Below are 15,913 nucleotides of genomic sequence, written 5' to 3' on the forward strand. Positions count from 1 at the left end.
AGACATAAAGGAGGAAATCAAAAAATTCTTAGAGATAAATGAAAATACAGACACAACCTATAGGAATCTATGGGACACAATGAAAGCAGTTTTAAGAGGGAAATTCATCTCCTGGAGGTCATTCCTCAAAAAAAGGAAAAACCAACAAATAAATGAGCTCACACTTCATCTCAAAGCCCTAGAAAAGGAAGAGCAAAACAACAGCAAATGCAGCAGAAAGCAAGAAGTAATTAAAATCAGAGCGGAAATCAACGAAATGGAAACAAAATAAACTATTGAAAAAATTGACAAAACTAAAAGTTGGTTCTTTGAAAAAATAAATAAGATCGACAGACCCTTAGCCATGCTAACGAAGAGAAGAAGAGAGAGAACTCAAATTACTAACATACGGGATGAAAAAGGCAACATCACAACAGATACTACAGAAATACAGAAGATAATTAGGAATTATTTTGAAAACCTATATTCCAATAAAATAGATGATAGTAAAGACATCAATAAATTTCTTAAGTCATATGATTTTCCAAGACTGAGTCAGGAGGATACACACAATTTGAACAGACCAATATCAATGAATGAAATTGAAGAAGCAATCAAAAGACTACCAACCAAGAAAAGCCCAGGACCGGATGGGTATACAGCGGAGTTTTACAAAACCTTTAAAGAAGAATTAATACCAATACTTTTCAAGTTATTCCAGGAAATAGAAAAAGAGGGAGCTCTTCCAAATTCATTCTATGAGGCCAACATCACATTGATTCTGAAGTTAGACAAAGACACCTCAAAGAAAGAAAACTACAGACCAATATCTCTGATGAACCTAGATGCAAAAATCCTCAATAAAATTCTGGCGAATCGGATACAAAGGCACATCAAAAAAATTGTGCACCATGATCAAGTAGGATTCATCCCTGGGATGCAAGGATGGTTCAATATATAGAAATCAAGAAATGTTATTCACCATATCTATAGACTTAAAAATAAGAACCATATGATCATCTCGATAGACGCAGAAAAAGCATTCGACAAAGTACAGCATCCCTTTAAAAACTAGGGATAACAGGAACTTACCTTGACATCGTAAAAGCTATCTATGCTAAGCCCCAGGCTAGCATCATTCTGAATGGAGAAAAATTGAAGTTATTCCCTCTAAAATCTGGAACAAGACAGGGATGCCCTCTATCACCACTTCTATTCAATATAGTTCTCGAAACACTGGCCAGAGCAATTAGACAAACGAAAGAAATTAAAGGCATAAAAATTGGAAAAGAAGAGCTTAAATTATCACTATTTGCGGATGACATGATTATATACCTAGAAGACCCAAAAGGGTCTACAAAAAAAACTACTAGAACTAATAAATGAATTCAGTGGCAGGATATAAAATCAACACCCACAAATCAAAGGCATTTCTGTATATCAGCGACAAAACTTCTGAAACGGAAATAAGGAAAAACACTCCATTCACAATATCCTCAAAAAAAATAAAATACTTGGGAATCAACCTAACAAAAGAGGTGAAAGATTTATACAATGAAAACTACAGAACTCTAAAAAGAGAAGTAGAAGAAGATCTTAGAAGATGGAAAAATATACCCTGTTCGTGGATAGGCAGAACTAACATCATCAAAATGGCGATATTACCAAAAGTTCTCTATAGGTTTAATGCAATGCCAATCAAAATCCCAATGGCATTGCTGGTAGAAATAGATAAAGCAATCATGAAATTCATATGGAAAAATAAAAGACCCAGAATAGCAAAAGCAATTCTAAGCAGGAAGTGTGAATCAGGTGGCATAGCAATACCAGATTTCAAACTATATTACAGAGCAATAGTAACAAAAACAGCATGGTACTGGTACCAAAACAGGCGGGTGGACCAATGGTACAGAATAGAGGATACAGAGACTAATCCACAAAGTTACAACTATCTTATATTTGATAAAGGGGCTAAAAGCATGAAATGGAGGAAGGATAGCATCTTCAACAAATGGTGTTGGGAAAACTGGAAATCCATATGCAACAGAATGAAACTGAATCCCCTCCTCTCACCATGCACAAAAGTTAACTCAAAATGGATCAAGGACCTGGATATCAAATCAGAGACTCTGCGTATGATAGAAGAAAAAGTTGGTTCTGATCTATATATTGTGGGGTCGGGCTCCAAATTCCTTAACAGGACACCCATAGCACAAGAGTTAATAGCAAGAATCAACAAATGGGACTTACTTAAACTAAAAAGTTTTCTCACAGCAAGAGAAACAATAAGAGAGGTAAATAGGGAGCCTACATCATGGGAACAAATATTTACCCCTCACACTTCAGATAGAGCCCTAATATCCAGAGTTTACAAAGAACTCAAAAAAATTAGACAATAAGACAACAAATAACCCAATCAACAAATGGGCCAAGGACCTGAACAGACACTTCTCAGAGGAGGACATACAATCAATCAACAAGTACATGAAAAAATGCTCACCATCTCTAGCAGTCAGAGAAATGCAAATCAAAACCACCCTAAGATACCATCTCACTCCAGTAAGATTGGCAGCCATTATGAAGTCAAACAACAACAAGTGCTGGAGAGGATCTGGGGAAAAGGGTACTCTTGTACATTGCTGGTGGGACTGCAAATTGGTGAGGCCAATTTGGAAAGCAGTATGGAGATTCCTGGGAAAGCTGGGAATGGAACCACCATTTGACCCAGCTATTGCCCTTCTCGGACTATTCCCTGAAGACCTTAAAAGAGCGTACTAAGGGATACTGCCACATCGATGTTCATAGCAGCACAATTCACAATAGCTAGACTGTGGAACCAACCCAGATGCCCTTCAATGGATGAATGTATTAAAAAAATGTGGCATTTATACACCATGGAGTATTACGCAGCACTAAAAAATGACAAAATCATGGAATTCGCAGGGAAATGGATGGCACTAGAACAGATTATGCTTAGTGAAACTAGCCAATCCCTAAAAAAACAAATACCAAATGTCTTCTTTGATATAATGAGAGCAACTAAGAATAGAGCTGGGAGGAAGAGCAGGAGGAAAATATTAACATTAAACAGAGACACAAGGTGGGAGGGAAAGGGAAAGAAAAGGGAAATTGCATGGAAATGGAAAGAGACCCTCATTGTTATAAAAAACTACATATAAGAGGTTGTGAGGGGAATTGGAAAAAAAAACAAGGAGAGAAACGAATTACAGTAGATGGGATAGAAAGAGAAGATGGGGGGGAAGGGGGATAGTAGAGGATAGGAAAGGTAGCAGAATACAACAGTTACTAGTATGGCATTATGTAAAAAGGTGTATGTGTAACCGATGTGATTCTGCAATCTGTATTTGGGGTAAAAATGGGAGTTCATAACTCACTTGAAACTAATGTTTGAAATATGATATGTCAAGAGCTTTGTAATGTTTTGAACAACCAATAATAAAAAAAAATAGAGGGGTTTTGGCTCAGAGGTGGAGCACTTGCCTAGCATGCATGAGGCACTGGGTTCGATCCTCAGCACCACATTAAAAAAAATGTAAAATAAAGATATTGTGTTTACCTACAACTAAAAAGTAAATAAATAAAAAATAGAGGGGCAGGGGTTGTTCTCAGTGGTAGAGCGCTCACTAGCATGTGCGAGGTGCGCTGTGTTTCTCAGCGCCACTTAAATATAAGTAAAGTTGGGGCTGGGGTTGTGGCTCAGAGGTAGAGCCCTTGCCTACCATGCATGGGGCATTGGGTTTGATCCTTAGCACCAAAGAAAAAATAAAATAAAGATATTGTGTCCACCTATAACTAAAAAAATAAATATTTAAAAAAATAAGGCTTTTAAAAAAATAAATAAATAGAGTTATTGTGTCCTAGTACAACTAAAAAAAAATTTAAAAATAGAGCTGAGTATGGTCGTGCATGCCTATAATTCCAGTATCTTGGAAGCTGAGGCAGGAGGATTGTAACTTCAAACAGCCTCAGCAAAAGAGAGTCACTAAGCAACTCAGTGAGACCCTGTATCTTAAAAAAAAAAAAATACAAAGAAGGGCTCTGGATGTAGCTCAGTTGTCAACTGTCCCTGAGTTCAATCCCCAATACCAAAGAGAAAAAAGGAAAAATAAATTTAAAATAGAGCTATCACTTCTCAATATGCAACCAAAGGAAGTGAAATCATATGTTGATGAGATAAATATACTTCAGTGTTTATTGCACCATTATTCACAACAGCCATGAAATGGGAACAACCTGAATGTCCATCAACTAATAAATAGGTAAAGAAAATCAGCCATGGGGTTAGGGATGTGGCTCAAGCAGTAGCGCGCTCGCCTGGCATGCGTGCGGCCTGGGTTCGATCCTCAGCACCACATACAAACAAAGATGTTGTGTCTGCCGAAAACTAAAAAATCAATATTAAAATATTCTCTCTCTCTCTCTTTCTCTTTCTCTCTAAAAAAAAGAAAAAAAGAAAAGAAAATCAGCCATAAAAAGAAGGAAATCTGCCATTTGTGTCAATACAGATTGGAGACAACTAGGTTAAGTGAAGTAAGTTGGACCCAGAAAGAAGAGCACTATGTGATCTCCTATATAAAATGTAAAAAAGTTGATAGAAATTGGGAATATAATGGTGGTTACCAGAGGCTGAAGAGAATTTGAGGGTAGTATAGAAGAGGGGAGGTGGATCAATGAGTACTGTTTCAGTTAGATAGGAAGAAGTTCCAGTGTGCTATTTATTGCACCATTGGGTAACTAACTATAGATAGCAGTTGTTTACTATATAATTCAAAAAGCTAGAATTAAGAATTTTGTATATTTTCAACATGAAGAAATGATAAATGTTTGAGAAGACAGATATTTTCAACCTGCCTGGGTACAGTGATACATGGATGTAATCCCAGCTCATTAGGAGGCTGAGGCAGGAGAATGGCAAGTTTGAGGCCAGCCATTTGTCACATGGTCTGCTATGCAATATTGTGTTTTAATGATCAGTTAAAATTTAAATCATTTTTTTCAGAAGTAACAGCCTTTAATATTACAGGACTTGGTCCTCTGAAGTAAATTACATAGTTATTTTTCTACCCTGACCAAGTGTTGTAATCAATACACTCTTCCCAGATATTCACTAAGTACTTGAAGATCCCTCCCAGTTTCCCTTAACTAAATTCCCAACCAGAAAACTTAATCATACTTATAAAGTTAACAGATTCTCACCACCACAAATAGGTTGAGGAACTCTTGCCTAACATTTGTATAAGTTCATGTTGACCAAAGAAGACACAGGTTTCTCATTAAACTTTTTGTTTTAATGGGTCTCAAAATTCTATGACAGATTTTTGGTCAAGTTGTTTCCATAAAAAATGCTGATTTTAAAAACTAATAACTTAAAACTGCCACATACACAAAAACAAAATGGTCCACAAAACATTTTCCTTTCCTTCTGAAGGTTTTACAATGCTTCTTTATCATTAACCAGTTTTTTACTATTAAACTTAAATGGCCAATTGAGACAAACAGTTCTGAGACTGTTCTTCCACCACGGATTAAGACTGGGGTGGCAGGTATTAGGGGTGATATTCATTTAGCCTTCTGAGCTTTCTGGGCAGACTTGGTGACCTTGCCAGCTCCAACAGACTTCTTGTCCACTGCTTTGATGACACCCACAGCAACTGTCTGCCTCATATCAGGAACAGCAAAACGACCCAGAGGAGGAGAGTCAGAGAAGCTCTCAACACACGTGGGCTTTCCTAGAACTATATCAATGATGGCAGCATCAGCAGATTTCAAGAATTTAGGGCCATCTTCCAGCTTCTTATCAGAAAGGTGATCAATCTTTTCTTTCAGCTCGGCAAACTTGCAAGCAATGTGAGCTGTGTGACAATCCAGTACAGGAGCATAGCCAGCACTGATTTGGCCTGGGTGGTTCAGGATAATCACCTGAGCAGTGAAACCAGCTGCTTCCATTGGTGGGTCCTTTTTGCTATCACCAGCAACATTGCCATGTCAAACATCTTTGACAGACGCGTTCTTGAACTTGAAGCCCAACATTGTCTCCAGGAAGAGCTTCAATCAGAGTTCATGGTGCATTTCAACAGACTTTACTTCAGCTGTGACATTGACTGGAGCAAAGGTGACCACCATGCCAGGCTTGAGAACACCAGTCTCCACTTGGCCCACAGGGACAGTACAAATACCATCAATTTTGTAGACATCCTAGAGGGGCAGACGCAAAGGCTTGTCAGTTGGACGAGTTGGTGGCAGGATGCAATCTAAAGCTTCAAGCAATGTGGTTCCACTGGCACTGCCATCTTTACGGGTGACTTTTCATCCCTTGAACCAAGGCATATTAGCACTTGGCTCCAACATGTTTTCACCATTCCCACCAGAAATTGGCACAAATGCTACTGTGTCAGGGTTGTAGCCAATTTTTTTAATGTAGGTGCTGACTTCCTTGATGATTTCCTCATATCTCTTCTGATTGTAGGGTGGCTCAGTGGAATCCATTTTGTTAACACCAACGATTAGTTGTTTCACACCCAGTGTGTAGGCCAGAAGGGCATGCTCACGGGTCTGCCCATTCTTGGAGATGCCAGCTTCAAATGCACCAACACCAGCAGCAACAATCAGGACAGCACAGTCAGCCTGAGATGTGCCTGTAATCATGTTTTTTATAAAGTCTCTGTATCCTGGGGCATCAATGATTGTCACATAATACTTGCTGGTCTCAGATTTCCACAGGGAGATGTCAATGGTAATACCACTCTCATGTTCAGCTTTCAATTTATCCAAGACCCAGGCATACTTGAAGGAGCCCTTTCCCATCTCAGCAGCTTCCTTCTCAAATTTTCAATGGTTCTTTTGTCAATCCCACCACATTTGTAGATCAGATGGCCAGTAGTGGTGGATTTGCCTGAATCTACATGTCCAGTGACAACACTGTTGATGTGAGTCTTTTCCTTTCCCATTTTGGCTTTGATTTAGCAGTGGTTTTCATAACACCTATGTTCTGGTAGCAAACCCGTTGCAAAAAAGCAAAATTTAAATAATTTTTAAAAGAAGTTAAATTAGCAGTATACATTCTTTCCTTCAAAAACACAAGGTTTACATGGTTTTAGGAAATTTTAGGAAAATTTAGGAAATTTTAGGAAACTGTCATTTAATAGGTAATCACTTGCTTTTTTAAATATTTCTAGAAGGTAGAAAAGTAGGAGATTAATTAGTCCCTCATAGAAAGCTAGTATTACCTTAATGTGGTTCAGACAAAAACAATATTTAAAAATATAGGTTAAGCTCAATTATGAATAAAGAGGAAAAGATCATAAATAAATGGCATCAATGCAGAAGTATGGTTTAAATGTATTTTATCCTAAGAATGCCAAAATGCTTCTATATTCAAAAAATTTTCAGTGTACTGCACCACATTTACAGATTCCATGAAGAAAGGCACTGGACCACTTCATCGGTGAAGAAGATAAAAGTCAACACACTCATGATAAGTTCTTCATGCTGATGGTAACCTTGTACTTCTGTCTGTCTGCTCACTGAGCATTTAGTGCCATAGCTTATTACCTTCCAAACATTTATCTTTAGGTAACTCACCTTAGATTCAAACTGTCATAAGCCAAATCCATCTTCTTCATTTCTTGCAATAACTAGCAAGTTCCCACATAAATGCTTTGTCATTCCAGCCCTCTCCAGGCAACCCATACATGTGGTCATCCAGACTTTAGCTCTCAGACTAAGGGCATGGCTGTGGGATAGAGGGGCAGGGACTGGCTGAGAGGTATTTGGAAGAAGCAGAACTTGATGGTGAATTGATCAATAAATACCTTCTGAACACAAATAGGAAGCACCATTTGTCACACAGAAGGAAGGAAGAAGGGATTGGTAATGAGAAATCACACCACTAGGTATTAGTGGGTACTAAAATATTTCCCAGAGAAGAAGCTTTTTGACAAGACCAGAGCTTGCTCTGTAAAAGGGGCCTTAAAGAATAGAGAAAGAATTCTGGATAGTGAGGGAGTTGGAAAGAGCTGCTTATTTAAAGCAGCACACAGTTTTGGTTTCATTGGTTTGTTTTCTTTGCTGGGGATTGAACACAAGGCCCCGCATGTGCTAGGCAAGTGCTCTACCACTAAGCTACATCCCCAGCCCTGAATGGTTTTCTACATGTTCACTTCTAAATACCAAAGGAATGGCAAAAGTAGGAGGCCTAGAACTATACAACAGAGCAATGGTAATAAAACCAGCATGGTATTGGCACCAAAATAGAGTTGTAGACCAATGGTACAGGATGGAGGACACAGAGATAAACACACATAACAACAGTTATCTTATATTAGACAAAGGTGCCAAAAACATACATTGGGGAAAAGATAGCCTGTTCAACAAACGGTACTGGGAAAACTGGGAATGCATATGCAACAAAATGAAATGAAACCCCTTTCTCTCACCATGCACAAAACTCAACTCAACGTGGATCAAGGACCTAGGAATTAAACCAGAGACACTTTGCCTATTAGAAGAAAAAGTGGGTCCAAATCTCCATCTCCAACTTCCTTAATAAGAATCCTTTAGTGCAAGAGTTAAATGAAGAATCAATAAATGGGATGGATTCAAATTAAAAAGCTCTTAGCAAAGAAAAGTATCAGTGAGGTGAATAGAGAGTCTACAGTTTGGGAGCAAATTTTTACTACACATACATGAGATAGAGCACTAATCTCTAGGATATACAAAGAACTCAAAAATCTTTTTTTTAAGAGAGAGAGAGAATTTTTTAATATTTATTTTTCAGTTTTCAGTGGACACAACATCTTTATTTTGTTTTTATGTGGTGCTGAGGATAGAACCCAGCGCCACGTGATGCCAGGTGAGCACGCTACCGTTTGAGCCACATCCCCAGCCCTCAAAAATCTTGACATCAAAAAAACAAACAACCCAATCAATAAGTGGGCCAAGGAACTGAACAGACAGTTCTCAGAAGATGATATACAATCAATCCACAAACATATGAAAAAATGTTCAACATCTCTAGAAATTAGAGAAATCAAATCAAAATTACTCTAAGATTTTATCTCACGTGAATAAGAATGGCAGCTATTAAGAATACAAACAACAATAAGTGTTGGTGAGGATGTGGGGAAAAGGCACATTCATATATTGCTGGTAGGACTGCAAATTGGTGCAGCCAATATGGAAAGCAGTGCATAGATTCCTTGGAAACCTGGGAATGGAACCACCATTTGACTCAGCTATCCCTCTCCTTGGTCTATATCCAAAGGACTTAAAAAAACAGCATACTACAGCAACACAGCCACATCAATATTTAGAGCAGCACAGTTCACAATAGATAAACTGTGGAATCTAGATGCCCATCAGATGATGAATGGATAAAGAAAATATGGTATGTGTACCCAATGGAATACTTTCAGCATTACAAGAGAATAAAATCATGGCATTTGTAGGTAACTGGATGGAATTGGAGAATATAATGCTAAGTGAAGTTAACCAATCCCCAAAAATCAAATGCCAAATGTTTTCTCTGACATAAGGATGCTGATTCATAATGGGATTGTGGGGGGAGCATGGAAGGCATAGATGAAAAATAGATAAAGGGAAGGGAGTGGAAGGGAGAGGGCATGGGGGTAGGAAAGATGGTGAAATGAGATGGACATAATTACCCTAAGTACATGTATGAAGACACAAATGGTGTGACTCTACTTTGTGTACAACCAGAGATATGAAAAATTGTGCTCTATATGTGTAATATGAGTTGCAATGCATTCTGCTGTCATACATAACAAATTAGAATAAAAAAAGAAGTAGGAGGGGCTGGGGATGTGGTTCAAGCGATTATGAGCTCGCCTGGCATGCATGTGGACCAGGTTCAATCCTCAGCATCACATACAAAGATGTTGTGTCTGCTGAAAACTAAAAAATAAATATTAAAAAATTCTCTCTCTCTCTCTCTCTCTCTCTCTCTCTCTCTCTCTCTCTCTCTCCCTCTCTCTCTCTCCCTCTCTCTTAAAAAAAAAAAAAGAAGTAGGAGGCCTAGGAATCTTCCTCACATAGGTGGTGGTCACAGCCTTGCAGTAAAGAAGGCTCAAGGTATGAAACACAGAATAGTAGAGAGTAGATGAGTCACAGGGACCCTTCACAGTGAAACGGTGGAGGAAGTAGGGGACAGAAATACAGATAGTCTTGAGAAGCTGTGCTGCATAGTGGTGAGACCTGGGTCTCCAAGTCATGCAAATTACATGACAGCACTGGTGTGACCACTCACTGTGTGGACTTGGACCAGTGATGTAACCATCAAAGATCTGTTTTCCCATTTATCAGATGCATATAATTGTACCTTGTAGAACTATGAGGATTATATGAAATCATTGTTTCAAAAGTGTATGGCTTTTAGATTCACAGTGGCAGATCAGAGGACGGCTGCATTTTTGCTTATTCCATGGCTCAGGATTCAATCAGTGGGAGTATTGTTTCTTAGAGAGGCCGGTGAAAGAGGGAATCACTGAAATTCAATATTGATAGTCAGAGTCTCTTAGAAATTTTGATGAATTGAACACAAACAAGAAAGAACAGATATATCCATGCACATCTGGTTGAGCTATGGCAGTGGCATTGGTCATGCAGAGCAGAAGGATAACACAGAGAAGGAAACACAACACAAATGTGCACAGGGAAACCAATAGAACAGAAAAGTGGCCCGAACATAGCTGATCCAGAGACTGTATAGCAAACTATAAGTACTAAGTACTTTCTGTTTTTCCACCAGCAAGTGGAGAGCTGAAGCTGGCCACCATGTGGAGGAGGCCACACTGTAGCTGTTATGCAGCCCCCTGGGAGGTGATGGCAAACATTGCCATACTGCTCCAGCAAGTACCTACTGTGCGGCTTAGGGTACCTAGAACGTGAGTGAGACAGGCACAGAGAAGTTTGTACCTGGGGATTCATGTCCGAGATACAGAGGAGAGTGCAACTTGCTTTCCCTTTGAGCTGGTGGCACATGTGACCAGCTGAAGAGGCTCAGGAAACTGAATAGGTGGCCATGCTTCTTTTCAGAGATTAAATCTGAAGGCTGTCTTTGTGGACAGTGGAATGTGTGCGATCTGTGGATGTTGGCTCCCCTGCCCCACAGGTAGAATTCTCAGGAAGCTACTGAGATCCAGACTCTCAGCCAAAAATCAACATCTGCCCAGCCCTAGGGTTGTGTTGATCTAAAACTCCAGAGCAAATACCACCCAACAAAGATCCTAAGATCCACTGGATCTCCCCACTTAGAATTCTGCAGTAGCCCCACCTGGGAGTGCATCTGTCTGGTTTGTTCAGACAAAACTCTAATGGCAGCACTTCCCATTTTTTCTTACTTTGTTCTGTGAGAGTGGAAGTGGAAAACAATTTCAACCAACTTCAGTGTTAGACCACTCCAGTTGGCAACACAAAATGAGGAATGGTTTAACAACCTCCAGCTCTTGCACACTTGCTCGCTGGAACTGTCTTCTCTGTCACTGTAGAAGAAAAGGAAAGGGCAGTTGGGCATAGGCTGCACGGATTGGTTTGTGGATATATACACACACGTGTATGTATTTGTTTCTTTTTTTTCTCATTACCATTTTCTATGGTTGTTATTTTCCTTGTCTTTTGAGGGGTAGGTCTTTTTGTTTGTCTTGGTTTGGTTTTGTTCTGCTTTGCTTCTCTTGTTTCTCTTTTTGCTTTCTTCTCCCTCTTATAGCCAAATTCTCTTTTTTCTTTCTCCCAATACTTACTTTGCTTTTTAAATTTCTTTTGTTCTGGGGATCGTTTTGTGGCTCAGTGGTAGTGTACTTGCCTGGCAAGTGTGAGGCACTGGGTTCAATTCTCGGCACCACCTATAAATAAATAAATGAAATAAAGGTCCATCAACAACTAAAATATGTATGTTTAAAAATTTATTTTGTTTCTCCTCCTTCTTCATACCCATCGTTTGGTAAATCTCTTTTGCTTTCTCTCTCTACACATTTAAACTTTCTTTTACCTTTCTATCACATTTTTTTTCTCTTAATGAACTGCATTTTTACCATGTTGAGAACTAACTGGTTGATAAAATCCATGCCCTGCCCCATTCATGTTGTGGCAGTCATTAGTACATGATAGCGTGGTTGACAGCTGCTATTTAATACCCACTCTCATTCTCAGCTATTTATTATTTTTGCTTTCAGGAGTTGCTGACCCCTCCATTCCTGTTTTTGAATTAGTGTCACAGATGTCATAGTAGGCACTGGGTATTTATTTTAGTGCTGTATATTTGCTTCTATTGTTGCTGTTGTTTGTTTCCCCCTGTCCTGGAAGGTGTTGGGAATCTACTGGAACACTACAGGGTAGAGATTCTGCAGCAGAGCTAAACCTGGCCAAGAAATAGCACAACTTGTTCCACACATAAATTGACCATGTTCACACTTCAGCGATGCTTTAACACAAAGAAGAAAAAAGACAAAACCCCCAAACTATCAAACAGACTCCAAGTAGGAATGGTTGGGCATGGGACTCAGGTCCCACTGATGGATATCCACTCCTACAGCAAAAACAGAATTAACTCCAAAGACTGGACACCACACCTACAAGTGGTTTCCAACTAGATTACTCTAGAATACTTTGGCAAGAAAAGTTTATGCCATAAAAAGGCCCACATGTAAAAGTGGAAGAGAAATCCATTCTAACAGATTCTAAAACCCTACACAAGAATACAAGAAACATGAAAAAAACAAGGTACCATGGTGCTTCCTAAAGTGCATGATTCCTCAAGAGTAGCACTCAAAGATTTCAAAGTGGATGCATAATAAGAATGATTATAAAAATGATCAGTGATTTCCAAGACAAAACAGAAATATGAGAGAATGAATTAGACAGTAGTACAGAATACAAAGGAGAAATTTAGTAAGGAGATAGAGATATATAAAAGAACTAAACAGAAATCTGGAAATGAAGGACACAATAAAATAAAATGTTCAGTTGAAAGTCTTTCTCCTAGAGTAGGTCACACTGAAGACAGAATCTCAGAGCTGGAAGACAAAGTCGTTGACCCTGAACATTTACACAGTATTAAAGACAAGAAAATGACCATGAGCAGAATATACGAGAACTCTGGGACATTAAGAGGCCAACTTTAAGAATCACTGGCATAAGGACTGGGGTTGTGGCTCAGTGACAAAGTGCTTGGCTAGCATGTATGAGGTACTGGGTTGGATTCTCAGCACCTCATATAAATAAATAGAATAAAGGTCCATTGACAACTAAAATATATGTAGGTATGTATGTATTATTCATGTATAAAAATATATATGTATATATACATCTATTTATATATATATATAAAGAATCATTGCAATCAAAGAGGTTTATGATGTGCATGAAAGTGGCACGAAACACTTCTTCACAAAAATTTCCAAAACCTTGAGAATGAGATGTACATACAGATAACAGGAACTAGTAATTCCAGATAGATAGATTCAAAAAAGAATCTCTCCATCACACATTATATTTTAAATACCAAACATACAGAATAAGGGTAGAATTGTTGAATCTCAAGAGAAAACTGACAGGTTACATTTAGAAGGAAACTGATCAGAAATTAAAAATCTTTCAAAATAAGCAGAAACAACAACAACAACAACAAATGACTACTAAGGTGGCACTATAGAAAATACTTAAGGAAATGCTACAGGGAGAAGAAGTCAAAACATACCCTGAGCTCATAAATGGAGAAATCTCATTTGAAGAGTAGCTAAGCAAATGAGAAACAGACCAAATTAAATGTTGGAAACAAACCCAAATTGCAGGAATTATAAATATCTCTCTACAACAACATTGATTGTAAATGGTCTCAACTATCCAATTAAAAGACACAGGCTGGCACATTAAAAAAAAAAGATAAAAAAGCAAGACCCAAGTATATGTTGTTTGTAAGAGACTCACCTCAGCAGCAAAAACAGCCACAGGCTGAAAGCACAAAGATGGAAATGGATTTATCATGCAAATACAGCCTCCAAATGAGCAGGTACAGCTATTCTCATATCCAATGAAGCAGACTTCACCCAAAACTAATCAGATGGGACAAAGAGGGACGGTCCCTTCATATTGTGGGAAAATAGAAGAAGAATATACAACTGTTGGGGGCTGCCATGAACAGGAGCTGAGCTCGTGGGAGCTGAGCAGGTACCCTTAGCCTTGAGCAACAAAGGTGTGGAACTGGCTTCAGCTGGAAGTGCAAAAGCAGGTGCACCTTACCTTTGCTGGGCAAGGAATCACAGCTCTGGGAGTGGTCGTTGCCCAAGGGGACTGGGCTACACACCCCTGAAACCCAATCCTTGCTTTATTTGGGTTGAGCTTTCTGGAATGCCTTCTCCCCAATAAATACATGGTTCAGGGATACTTTCTCTCTTTTGTCTGCCTCTCTGGCCTCCCTTGTGGGAGCTGGGTCAGAGGAGCCAACACGGAACCCCAGGGAAAGGTACTTTCTATGTTTGTGTGATTATTTAGTGCCAGCCCAGTTGCGTGTCTAGGCACTTAACAGTACTAAATATTTATGCCCCAGGTGTTGGTGACCTAATTAGGTGAAACGAACACTACTTTGATTAAAGACTCAGATAGATCCCAGAACAATAATACTGGGCTATTTCAACATACCTCTCTCAACAATAAATCATCCAGACACAAACTCAGTAAAGACTCTTCAGACCAAAAAAAAATATTATAAACCAAATGGGCTTAACAGACATCTATAAGATATTTCACTCAACAATAGCCAACTACACTTTTTTCCTCAGCTGTTCATGGAATCTTCTCCAAAATACACCATATTTTAGACCACAAAGCAACTCTTAAAAACTCAAAAATTGATATAACTTCTTGCATCTTATTTGATCATAATGGGATGAAGTCAGAAATAAAAACAAAGGGCTGGGGATGTGGCTAAAAAAGCGGTAGCTCGCTCTCCTGGCATGCATGCGGCCCGGGTTCGATCCTCAGCACCACATACAAACAAAAATGTTGTGTCCGCAGAAAACTAAAAAATAAATATTAAAATATTCTCTCTCATCGAGGACTATTTTGAAAACTTCTATAGATTGGAAAACCTAAGGAAAAAAATTAAAAAATACATTTCTAGACACATGACCAGGCAAAATTGAATGACGAGGTCATAGAGGACTTAAACAGATGCATAACTAGCAATGAGGTAGAAGCAGTTATCAAAAGATTGCCAATAAAGGAAAGCCCAGGACCACGTGGATTTCAGCTGGAATCTACCAAAATGTAAAAGAAGGACAAATGCCAGTGCTCCTCAAATTATTGCATGAAATAGAAAGGGATGGGACACTTCAAGTTCATTTTGTGAAGTCAGTATCATCCTCACACCAGAACCAGTTAAGGACACATCAAGGCAAGAAAACTGTAGGCCATTATCCCTGATGAATGTAGATGCAAAAATCCTTAATAACATTAGTAAGTTATATTCAACAACATATTAAGAAGAATGGACATCATGACAAGTTGGTTTTATCTCAGGTTTTCAAGATGGCTTACCATATGCAAATTAATAGATGGAATTCACCACATAAATAGAATTAAGGACAGAAATCACATAGTCATCCCAATAAACACAGAGAAAACCTTCAACCAAATTCAGCACCCATTCATGATAAAAACACTGAAGAAACTAGGGATAGAAGGAACTTGCTTCAATACCAGTAAGGCTATATATGACAAACCCAAAACCAATATCATAGTGAATGAGGAAAAACTGAAAGCATTTCCTTTTAAATATGGAAGAAGTCAGGATGTCCACTTTTGCTATTCCTGTGCACTATAGTTATTGAATTTCTGGCCAAAGCAATCAGGAAACAGAAGGAAAGTAAAGGGATATGTGGGAGGCCATCCTCAAACGTGA

At 38.7% G+C, this 15,913-nt stretch overlaps 1 pseudogene; it reads right to left on the bottom strand.

Moving 5' to 3' along the window:
* Positions 1–5,559: 5,559 nt before the first annotated feature.
* LOC113178357 (elongation factor 1-alpha 1 pseudogene) lies at positions 5,560–6,947 on the bottom strand (annotated as a pseudogene).
* Positions 6,948–15,913: the final 8,966 nt, after the last annotated feature.

The sequence above is a fragment of the Urocitellus parryii genome, chromosome 5, assembly GCF_045843805.1.
Source record: "Urocitellus parryii isolate mUroPar1 chromosome 5, mUroPar1.hap1, whole genome shotgun sequence".
NCBI lineage: Eukaryota > Metazoa > Chordata > Mammalia > Rodentia > Sciuridae > Urocitellus > Urocitellus parryii.